This window comes from Leptodactylus fuscus, chromosome 4 (genome assembly GCF_031893055.1).
Source record: "Leptodactylus fuscus isolate aLepFus1 chromosome 4, aLepFus1.hap2, whole genome shotgun sequence".
Classification (NCBI taxonomy): domain Eukaryota; kingdom Metazoa; phylum Chordata; class Amphibia; order Anura; family Leptodactylidae; genus Leptodactylus; species Leptodactylus fuscus.
Genome location: NC_134268.1, coordinates 207,392,982 through 207,406,076, shown reverse-complemented (window position 1 = coordinate 207,406,076; position 13,095 = coordinate 207,392,982).

Genomic DNA, 13,095 nt, shown 5'->3' with positions numbered 1-13,095 from the left:
TATATTCATTACCTAAAGTGGAGAACCGCCAAGAAAACAGAATGTCCACTCTGATGGACTCAGACCATCCATTTTCTATTTGTTGCATGCATATTTGGATGGATGCGATGTAATACTTCATTTTCCCTGTAGTGGCCACTGTAGGGAAAATAGCTAAGTAGCTGGCTACTTAGGAGAAGGTCCCACGTCAATCAGCTGATTGGATGGAAGACAACTTTATATAAATACGTTTTAGTCATTGTGGTCCCAACAAACAAATATACCTACAAAGAAAATAAAATCATAGAAATACAGAAGGTCACTGACTATCTCTTACTTATATGCTTGTATAAAAACATGAAATAATTCCCACTAACTCACCTAACAGAGGTCTCATGTAATGTCCACATGACCGGACAAACAATACCTAGGAAAAATAAAATTGCACGTGACAGAAGAAGTTCAGATGTTATCATGAAATGTTCTCTATTGCACCACACTGGACATTGTGGACCATTGCCGACCGTAACCATTGTGCAGGAGCAGCATCCTGTGACACCGTGATGTTTACTGGATGTGCTCAGTTTCTCTGACAGTGGGGGATGGGGAAAGGGTTATTTTCTGGATTTTTTTTTTTCACTAATCCTGCGTTAGTAGAATTTAAAATCAAAACTCCATCTCAAATTGGATCGGTGTGACAGCCTTTCTCTAATATAACCTTATTATCAGAATGATAACCCACACGCCTCCAGGGAGCCGTACAGGAGCCTTCAACAGAGTGCAACAACAGTTTACAGGTTCCCATACCTATCTTCCTACTTGGCCACATACTGCGTAATATGGACTGAGGAGTCGTAGTCGTTGTCAGGACCAGATCCTTCTCTTACCCTCTTGCCAAGGCAGCATTGGATAGGATGGATCATCAGTATCTGATTTGTGGGTTCCCCTGACATATCAGCTGCTCCAGCAGCCTCCAGACATTATAAACTGCAGCAGTGGATGGGGAGTGTGCAGACTGTTCCCATTCAGGTAACAGGACCCTCGCTGTAGCCCCATCTGCTGCATAGAGGTGGTGGCAATTACTTGAATACTTGAATAGCAGCAGCTTGCACATGCCCATTGCCAAATTGCAGTAGCTTCCAGTATGAAAATCCATCTGAGGGTGAGGCCACACATTGAGGTAACGCAGCAGATTTTGTTCCTGGTTTTTGAGCCAAATATAGGAGTGGATTGAGTAGAAGGGAGAAGTATAAGAACTTATATAACCTATATATTTCCCATTCCTCTTGTAGCCATTCTTGACTCAAAAAACCGCAGCAAAATCTGCAACAAAAAAACTGCATTTCTGCAACATGGGGCCTTAGCCTGAGAAACCCTTTTTTATGTAGATTGGGAGCCCCATAAAGAGATCACAATATACTTTTTTTTTCCTATCAGTATGTCTTTGTAGAATGGGAGCAAATCCACGGAAACATGGGGAAAACATACAAACTCCTTGCAGATGTTCCTGGCGGGATTCGAGCCCAGGACTCCAGCGGTGCAAGGCTGCAGTGTTAACCACTGAGCCACCGTGTTGCCCCGCGGATGCCCCTTTTAAGAGAACACATGATGAAACTCTTTTCCTAACATACAAAATATTCACAACATAGCCTAGGCACAATGTAACATATATACATTGTGTCAGGGTCCAACTGGCCCAGCAGAATAACAGAGGATTCTCCAGTGGGCCTAGGATCTAACACAATGATGGTCTAGCAGAAGACACTGCAATTTAAGGGTACTATGGTCTATTTCCGTCAGCCTCCGGGGCACTTTTTGTCCCCATTTTCTGCCCCCCACAGTACATAAACTCCTTTTTTTTTTTTTTTTTTTTTTTGTTTTTTGCTTACTCCCTCACCCACCTTATGATTCCCTTACTGTCCTGGCACTCTTCAGCATCGTGACTTCAGTGTCACGTCGCCTAGAGGAGGCAACAGAGGTCAGCCAGGACAGGAGCATGGACAGGTGAGTAAAAGTATCGACAGCTGCTTATTGCAATAACACAATAAGTAGCTGCCGATCCATGTCACCCAAAATGTCTTAGCGTGTCACCTGTGTCACGCATGTCATAGGTTCGCCATCACTGCCCCATAGCTATCCCACTACTAGAGCCTATTTCTCGGAAAGCCAATTGGCTTTTGAGCATAACTGGAGATTGGGAAGAACGCAGAGTGTTTTATGGTGCCATAAAGGAAGCTGTTGCGAAAACAGAAGTCCATAAGGGAATAGCTATATAAGCAGTTGCCAAGTGCATTGTATATAAGAGGTAACCTGTTGAGAAGTCACATCTCCCTAATTGTCAAGTCTCATCGGCCAGTCTGTCAATGATCCCACATCAGCAGATCTGGAGTACGCAGCATTTACACGCTTTATCTTCGGAAACAAAGTGTCATTTCTGTTAATTCCAGGAAATGCCTGTTATTTCCTTTTCCTATATCCAGACGTGTAAAAGTGAAACCTAAAATATATAGATATCTCCATCACTCCTCCCTGGTAAAATATGTGATGATTCTTCAGTTATGGTGGAGAATGATGGGTTACTCGCTGCTTCATGACCTTTCATTGTGAAATGTATTTTTAACAAGTGGTTAAGTCTGATCTGTGTGTTCATCACTATTACAGCGCCAAAGTCATATACTATATATACCTAGAGGTGCGTGTGTGTATGTTCCCCCTTAGTCTAAATGTACAATATATCTACATATAAGGTCCAGCCACTAAAAGGGTCCAGACACTGGTTTTGTCACTAAAAGTGTCCAGACACTGGTTTTGCCACTAAAAGGGTCCAGACACTGTTTTTGCCACTAGAAGGGTCCAGACGCTCTTTTTGCCACTAGAAGGGTCCAGATGCTGATTTTGTCACTAAAAGGGTCCAGACACTGGTTTTGCCACTAAAAGGGTCCAGACACTCGTTGTGCCACTAAAAGGGTCCAGACACTGTTTTTGCCACTAAAAGGGTCCAGACGCTAAATTTGTCACTAAAAGGATCCAGACACTGGTTGTGCCACTAAAAGGGTACAGACGCTGGTTTTGCTACTAAGAGGGTCCAGCCACTGGTTTTGCCACTAAAAGGGTCCAGACACTGGTTTTGCCACTAAAAGGGTCCAGCCACTGGTTTTACCACTAAAAGGGTCCTGACACTGGTTGTGCCACTAAAAGGGTCCAGATGCTGTTTTTGCCACTAAAAGGGTCCAGATGCTGTTTTTGCCACTAAAAGGGTCCAGACACTGTTTTTGCCACTAAAAGGGTCCAGACACTGTTTTTGCCACTAAAAGGGTCCAGACGCTAAATTTGTCACTAAAAGGATCCAGACACTGGTTGTGCCACTAAAAGGGTCCAGACGCTGTTTTTGCCACTAAAAGGGTCCAGACGCTGTTTTGGCCACTAAAAGGGTCCAGACATTGGTTTTGCCACTTAAAGGGTCCAGCCACTGGTTTTGCCACTAAACGGGTCCAGCCACTGGTTTTGCCACTAAAAGGATCCTGACACTGGTTGTGCCACTAAAAGGGTCCAGATGCTATTTTTGACACTAAAAGGTTCCAGACACTGTTTTTGCCACTAAAAGGGTCCAGACACTGTTTTTCCCACTAAAGGGGTCCAGACACTGGATTTGCCACTAAAAGGGTCCAGACACTGATTTTGCCACTAAAAGGGTCCAGACATTGGTTGTGCCACTAAAAGGGTCCAGACGCTGTTTTTGCCACTAAAAGGGTCCAGACACTGGTTTTGCCACTAAAAGGGTCCAGACACTGGTTTTGCCACTAAAGAGGTCCAGACACTGGTTTTGCCATTAAAAGGGTCCAGACGTTGATTTTGCCACTAAAAGGGTCTTGAGTTTAAAATGATAAACTTTATTGTTCAAAAATTAAAACTGATCTTTTTGGAGGCATTAAGTGGCAGCACAGTGGCTCAGTGGATAGCCTGAGTTTAGGGTTGATCTTGAGATTTCAGGATTGGTTTTAAGATCCGATTTCCGATCATTTTCCAGCCGATCCTAATACCGATAGCGATCATGAAATTTGGTCGATCACTGATCGGGATCCGATCTTTTCCGATCCCAATCGCTCAACCCTACCTGAGTTTGAACCCAGCCAAGGGCAACTTGTGCATGCTCACCCCATGTTTGTGTGGGTTTCCTCCTACATACCAAGAATAGGAAAATTGGCTTCCTGCAATACAACTGACCCATGTGGGTGTCACTAATCCCTCTACTCTACATTACTCCCTGTGCCTTAAGTCTCTTGTGTGAGAAAAACACAAGATGGGGCATTGTCGATTCCTTTTATGTTCCCTCCCCTCCTTCTCTATACACAAACACTTGGTGAATTTTATTGGCCGCAGCAGCCATTTTATTAACATATGTAACGAACAAGTAATACGAGTATATGCCTAACCATTTTACCAATTATTAAGCATTTCTCACTCCCAGCAAGGCCCAGATGAAGGAGGTTGTCAGAGCCACCAGACCTGGCCTAAATTCTCCTTTCTATTTACCTCCAGCCTTTTAACGCCAGCTCGGAGACCCTTACTCACCTCACCTGGGTGGATTCCTGATCAGGATTTCTCTAAGGATGGGCGAACCTCTGGAAATATGTTTGGTCCGGTATTCAGAGAGAAGTGATCCTCCAGTTTGGTTTGGTCTGAACTCTTCAGACCCCAGAGTAGGCCCAAGAAAGAAGACATAGACCGCCAAACACTGCAAGGAGGCCCAAAAGTGTAGAGAGAAGGTGAGTATAAATTTTTTTCATTTCTTACACTTCCCTTGGCCCTGCACCTATTTATACTTTGGGGTCTGAAGAAACCCTGGGATAAATCCCCAATTGTTCGGTTTTGTTAAAAATCAAACAATTTGGAATATTTGGGTCAAGTTTGGTTTGTTGGAATCCAATTCGCCCAACACTAGATTTCTCCCCTTCTGCACACGATATATGGCCAGAACAGATGCCCTTGCAGCAGTGAGTTCCAGGGAGTCCAGAGCATTATTGGCTCCCACCCTACCTCCAGAGTCTATATCCCACTACATCAACTTCGAGGACCCCCTGACCATAACAATATGCTTCTCTTCCGACACATGACCAATGCTGCCCATCCCAATCCAGATCAACACAACTATCCCAGCTTCCAACCTCGAGACACAGTAGCAACAAGGGAAGGAGGTTGGGATATTCCCTGTCTCGCGTCACTACCTTCTGGAAGGATCGGTTACTCTGCAGAATTTTTACTATTAAGGCCTGTCTCATTCTTCCCCATTCCAACCTAATTCCTCCTCTCGCATCCTCCTGCCTAAATACTTTAATCCCTTCTAGTTCCCCTCATGCACCATCTTGGAAGCCTTCCTCTATTCAAAGCCCTAAGTACGGCCATGCTATACAATGTGTATGTGGGAGCACCAATAGATCAGGATACCATGTGGGAGGACACTGAGGGGGTATTATACTATGTCTATACGGGGAAATGTACTGTGTGGGGAGAAATACGGGGCATTATACTGAGCCGGGGCACTAAGGAGGCTTCAACCCTGCATATTACACAGAGGTGGATACTATTACTATATGGGGGCACAAAGGGACTTGGTGGGACCAAAGGGGGCATGGGTGTGACTGGATGGGGTTATGGGAAGAATATGCAAATCTGTCTTCCATGATGTAATTAGGAAGACAGAGCCTCAGTATGTGCACACCAATAGAGGGCGCTAGCTGAGGATGTGCAAGTCTGTCTTCCATGATGTAATTAGGAAGACAGAACCTCAGCCATGCACCTCTATAGGGGGCACTCCCTTTAACATCATGCCTGTCCTTCCAGAAGCCTTGTGTTCGCAATGATGCTGGGATTTTACCAGGTTCAGTATCTCAACCGAGGACAGCCGTTTCGATGTGTTTGCATCTCTTCAGCCCGGTGTATGTGTATGGTGGATGGGGTTAGACACGTTTAGCTACTTTTCCTCTTGGACCTTCACGTGATGGCAGATCCCGGTCAGTGGACCCTTACTAATGTTTCGGAGTACCCTTACTGTAAACGGTACTATTAGGCTAATATGTCGGTCATCATTTTCAGTCACAACCTTCTTTGTTTTTTTTCCCCTCTTCTTGGAAAGACATTTCGATAATTGGTGTCATGTGGAACAAAACAAGACTAGATTGTTCTTCCATTTTCCGTTTGGCAGTCAATCCATTAACAGATCGCAGTGACTCTTACCTTTCACTCTGCTGTGTCAGATCTGTTCTCAAAGTCAGTGAATCAGCAGATTATGGGGCACAGCTTTTCTCCACAGAGATTTGGTTTTCTGAAATAATGTAAAAAGGGGGTGAACTGCAAGTAATGCAAGTAACATACGCGTCCCCTTACAACGTTATATTGTGGAATGAATTGTTTAATGCTCCATGGGTTTAACTACCAGGAAGACAGACAAAGCAGCCACTATGGGGTCCATCAACTAAGGGGGCGCATTACTACTGAGACCCAGGGTACAATTAGAGATAAGTATGGACAATAGAAAGGGATGTGGAAAACTGACTGCACCTCCATTACTGCACTGTGACCTCATAATGTATGTATGTGACATCACTTTATTTACCTTATTCATATGCTGTGATGTCACAGTGGAAACAGTGATCTTTGTGTGTGCGAATTATCCCTGTACTGTAACATCACCATGTACATCATTGTATTTATTATCCCTGTACTGTGACATCACTGTGTGTATTATCTCTGTACTGTGACATCACTGTGTGTATTATCCCTGTACTGTGACATCACTGTGTGTATTATCCCTGTACTGTGACATCACTGTGTGTATTATCTCTGTATTGTGACATCACTGTGTATTATCTCTGTACTGTGACATCACTGTGTGTATTATCCCTGTACTGTGACATCACTGTGTGTATTATCTCTGTACTGTGATATCACTGTGTGTATTATCCCTGTACTGTGACATCACTGTGTGTATTATCCCTGTACTGTGACATCACTGTGTGTATTATCCTGTACTGTGACATCACTGTGTGTATTATCCTGTACTGTGACATCACTGTGTGTATTATCCCTGTACTGTGACATCACGGTGTGCATTATCCCTGTACTGTGACATCACTGTGTGTATTAACTCTGTACTGTGACATCACTGTGTGTATTATCTCTGTACTGTGACATCACTGTGTGTATTATCTCTGTACTGTGACATCACTGTGTGTATTATCCCTGTACTGTGACATCACTGTGTGTATTATCTCTGTACTGTGACATCACTGTGTGTATTATCCCTGTATTGTGACATCACTGTGTGTATTATCTCTGTACTGTGACATCACTGTGTGTATTATCCCTGTACTGTGACATCACTGTGTGTATTATCTCTGTACTGTGACATCACTGTGTGTATTATCCCTGTACTGTGACATCACTGTGTGTATTATCTCTGAACTGTGACATCACTGTGTGTATTATCCCTGTACTGTGACATCACTGTGTGTATTATCCCTGTACTGTGACATCACTGTGTGTATTATCCCTGTACTGTGACATCACTGTGTGTATTAACTCTGTACTGTGACATCACTGTGTGTATTATCTCTGTACTGTGACATCACTGTGTGTATTACCTCTGTACTGTGACATCACTGTGTGTATTATCCTGTACTGTGACATCACTGTGTGTATTATCCTGTACTGTGACATTACTGTGTGTATTATCCCTGTATTGTGACATCACTGTGTGTATTATCTCTGTACTGTGACATCACTGTGTGTATTATCTCTGTACTGTGACATCACTGTGTGTATTATCCCTGTACTGTGACATCACTGTGTGTATTATCTCTGTACTGTGACATCACTGTGTGTATTATCTCTGTACTGTGACATCACTGTGTGTATTATCTCTGTACTGTGACATCACTGTGTGTATTATCTCTGAACTGTGACATCACTGTGTGTATTATCTCTGTACTGTGACATCACTGTGTGCATTATCTGTATAGTAAAATCAATACATGTGTTATTCCACAGTGTAAAGGAGACAAAAATTATCATATACTTTAAAGGGGTTGGTCACTTTCAGACTAATATTGACAAACAAATGTACAATAGAAAGATATACAATTTTCCAATATACTTTCTGTATCAATTCCTCACGGATTTCTAGATTTCGGCTTGCTGTCATTCATTCTGTTACCTCTAGAGCATAAAATTCTGACCATGGTCATGTGATTTACGGTCCATGGTCATGTGATGAGTACACAGGTGCCGCTCGTTATAGTCACAGCACAATATTCAGACAGCTGGCTGGTAATCAGCTCTGCACCTGTGTGCTCATCACATGACCATGGACCGTAAATCACATGACCATGGTCAGAATTTTATGTTTAACTCTATTGTATTGTCTATGTCTGTACTCAGGGTACCCCCTTTAAGGCATACTCTGTGCAGGGAGGGGAATGGAAGATTATATACTGTAGATAATCTGTTTTCCCTTAGCCCAAACAGCAGCACAAGATGGGGGTATTCCTGCCCCTGTGTGCTGTCAGGACAGGTAGAACTTTTAATTAAACTAACCAATTTCCCATATAACAGGCCGGAGAGACCTTCTCCCTCCGTGTTAGTCATAAAGTATGAAAAAGGCAATACAAATATTACACAAAAAACATCACAACAAATAATATAGTAATGGGAGGGAGCCTTGTGCTGCTGTTTGGGCTAAGGGAAAACAGATTATCTATATAATCTTCTATTCTCCTACGCCCAAAAGCAGCACAAGATGGGGAACTAGCAAGTATAATCCCCTTAGGGAAGGAGATCTTGGCCAGCAGATGCCAAGACTGAATGACCAGAGGCTATAGCCTCAGAACGACACCAGTCCAAACTATAGTGTCTTGCAAAAGTTAGATGAGAACTCCAAGACGCGGCAGAACAGATCTGATCCAAGGAGAGCGATCATCTCTCTGCCCAGGAAGTTGACACTGCCCTAGTTGAGTGGGCACGCAAGAATTCAGGGACTAGCAGATCTTGAAAGCGAAGTGAACTTGTGATGGCCTCCCTGATCCATCTTGACAATGTGGATTTAGAGGACCTGATACCTTTGTTGTGACCATGAGTGTTGATAAGTAGATTTTCCGATCTTTGAAATGGTGTATGGTCCAAGTACAGTATATACACAGTGTTCTTCACTAAGTCTAACTTGTGCAATTTCTTCTCCATCTCAGAAGTGGGAGAGAGAAAAAAGGTTGGTAAAGATATAACTTGATTTATATTACCAAAGGTAGGGACCTTAGGTAAAAACCCCTGAACAAACCTGAGCTGAACTCTGTCAAGGAAAAAGGTAATGTATGGCTCAGAGGCAGCCAAAGCTTGTAATTCACCAATCCTCTTGGCAGAGGTAATAGCCAGCAAGAAGATCATCTTGTAGGAAAGATATCTCCAATCCACATCTGTTAAGGGTTCAAAGGGAGGAGAATATAGCCCCTGTAGGACTGAGGCTAAGTCCCATTGCGGGACAGGAGGCGGAGCCTAGAGGCCCCTTTATGGAATTGCTTTATCAGAGGATTTTGAGATGACCGGGTGCCCAGAAGAGCGGAATGTGCTGAAACATGAACCCTTAGGTAGCTGGAGTCAATCCCTTATCCAGGCCAATTTGCAGAAGCTCCAGGACCGATTCGATAGCAGAGTTGTTAATCTGTCTATCAGCGCACCAATCCTGGAATATTCAGGAGATCCTCTGGTAACTCCAGTTAGTGGAATCCGCTCTTGAGTGGGCCAATGTCCTTAGGACGGTCTGGGACAATCCTCTATCTCCACATATGGCACGGTCAACCTCCAGGCAGTGAGGTTGAACCTGTCCAGGTCCTGGCAGAGTTGTCTGTTTAGAATTACCAGGTTTTGGACTTGTGGAGGCCTCCAGTAGGTCCCTCGACTCATAAAAATGAGGTGGGTAAACCATGCCCTTTTTGGCCATAACGGTATGATCACTAGTCTGGACCTGCCTGGGTTTCGCCAATACCTTCAGGATCATGGGAATCAGAGGAAAAACGTACACCAGTTTGAACCTCCAAACAGGTTTGACAGGGCATCTACTGCCAAAGTATTGTCTTCCCGGTAGAGGGAGCAAAACTTCTTCACTTTGGCATAGTACTGGGTAGCCAGCAGATCTACCTCGGGGAGACCCCACATCTGGTGATGATGAAAGACATCCGGATTCAGGGACCATTCACCTGATGTGACCAGGCCTCTGCTTAGCTGATCCGCAAGGATGTTCAGCTGACCTCAAATATGAACTGCTGAAAGTTGCAACAGATTCTTCTCCACCCTTAGCAGGATTTCAATACCAGGACTCCAGCGATGCAAGGCTGCAGTGCTAACCACCGAGCCACCGTGTGGCCCCTATTTTTAATCATTACAGCCCCAGGAGAAAATTAGGTTTGCCACCTGCAGAAGTGAGGGGGATCTGATTCCTCCCTGTTTGCTGATCTAACGGATTGCTGTTAAGTTGTCTGTTCTCACTCTCACAGCTTTTCCCTGCAGGTGGGTGCGAACATCAGAAGTGCCTGGTGCACAGCAGTGAGTATGCGCCAGTTGGATGAATGTGCCCTCTCCAGCTGGTTCTAGGTCCCACGTACCGGGGACTCCCCTGGATGTGCTCCCCATCCTGAGAGGGAGACATCTGTGGTCAACAGGGTCCAGGATGTCTGGACCGTGGACCTCCCATCTCTGAGCTGCGACCACCAAGCAAGTGATCGATGCGTTCTGATGGATAACTGGATAGGCTTCTGTAGCCCCGAAGGGCTGTGGTTCCAGACTCTCAGGATCTTGCATTGTAAAGGGCGCATAGGGCCCAAGAAACTGCCTCGACGGCTGCGGACATGACCTAGGACCCTCATGGCGGTCCTGATAGTAACCTTCCGGGTTATGGACAGGTGATGAGCCGCTCGACCAATCTTCTCCTTCCGAGGAGGAGGCAGGGAGATCATCAAGCTGAGAGAATCCAGGATGAACCCCAGAAATTGAATCCGGCTAGATGGAATCACTAACTGACTTCTGCCAGTTTACTAGCCAGTCCAGCTCGCTTAGAAAAGCCACTGTGGACTCCTACTGCGTGGCAAGAACCTCCTTTGACCAGGCTTTTAGGAGCCAGTTGTCTAGGTATGGAACAATAAACATCCCTTGGAGGCGCAGGGTGGCTACGACCAGGGCCACTACCTTTGTAAAGGTGTGAGGGGCCAAGGATATGCTGAAAGGGAGAGCCGCAAACTGGAAATGATGTAATCTTCCGTTTAGGTAAACAGCAATTCTTAGAAACCTCCTGTGAGGAGGGTAGATGGGTACATGGAGATACGCGTCCCTTAGGTCTAGGGTGACAAAATAATCTCTGGGTTGCAGGAAGGGAAGCACTGATCTGATCGTTTCCATACGGAACCATACCCTGCAAATAAATAGTTTCAGATACCGGAGATCGTAATTATGCGCCATCCTCCTGATGACTTTGGTACCAGAAATACCGGAGAATACACGCCTTGACCTTGTTCAGCGAAGGGAACAGGCTCCAATGCACCATACCCTTTTGCGTGACAATTTCTTCACTGCAAGATCCACTTTTGGGGGAGGTTCCCACCGATTCAGTTGGGATGGTACAATTGGAAACTCTAGTGGCTAAGTAGGCCCTTTCGGGCTATTTCCACTCATGCTCCATGACCATAGTCAGAGCAGCGTCCGCTTGGAAGGCCCTTTACCCCCAGAGGTGGACGCGGAAGGCTCCCCATCAGCATCCAGGTCCCCTCTTGATCGGATGGACGTCAGCAGCTTTGATGAACTTTCCCAGTGGAAAATAGGTCTGCTGGAAACAATAGACCCCTCGTCGTCCGGAACCATGGAGTCCTCCTCTACATGAAGTCTTTCCATGGAGGGTAAGGAAAGTGAGCGTCTACCTGTATGCTGTTTTTTAGTGAACTGAGCCATGGAGCTACGGATATCCTCTAAAGAATCCTCCTAGATAAGAGAGAGAGGATGGTTACCAGAAGTGAGGAAGATACTTCCACTTTTATTCTGGATCAGTACTCACCAAACCACCTCCTTGTGGAGGGTCTTTAATCTGCACCTTCAAGATGTTTCTGCTCATGATGCTTCTACAGGAGCAGAGGTAGCAGGTACTCAAGGCATGTAGCCACCCCTAGGAGGCCAGTAGCATAAAGGGAAGCTGAAGCTCCCACAGCTGACTGAAACATAGGCAGGTGGGCACAGGCCACAGCAATATAGGCACTAGAGCTCCAGACTCGGCACTGACATAAAGGGAAAGCTGAAGCTCCCACAGAACTTCCACAGTTGGCTGTAACACAGCCACCCGTCCAGTCACACAAGACAGAAAGAAACACAGGGGAGGAGGTCTGTCCAGCCTATTATAGGGGAAATTGGGTAGTTTAATTAAAAGTTTTACCTGTCAAGCACACAGGGGCAGGAATACCCCCATCTTGTGCTGCTGTTGGGCATAGAGGGAAAGAGATAATCTGTGGCATCATCTGTTGTCCGTAGTGGATGTAATGATGTGCTAGTGGTGTAATCTATAGACGGATCACTAATGAAAAGAAAACACCTGCAGAATTTGGCAAGTGTCACTGTATTTTTAGGATTACTGACCAGAGTAAAAATTGCAGTGTTTGGTACTTAAAAAAAAAAAAAAAAAAAAGAGAGAGTGGCATGTTTTGTTTTATTTAACATTAAACACGTGATTTAAAAAATAGGCAATTTTGTTTCAAAAATTCTTATTAAAGAATTTGAATTCTAAATTCTCAAATTAAGAATTTGTAACATAATTCTGGATCTGACACCCAATAGATAGCACCAGTCAGTGGCGTAACTAGGAATGGCGGGGCCCCGTGGCAAACTTTTGACATGGGGCCCCCCCGATACCGAAGATCTCGACCGAGTCCCTCCTACGCATTCCTGCGCGCTCCATTATGACCAATAGTGGCCCCTGCACACAGTATTATGTCCCTTAGTGGCCCCTGCACACAGTATTATACCCAATAGTGGCCAATGCACACAGTATTATGCCCCATAGTGGCCCCTGCACACAGTATTATACCCAATAGT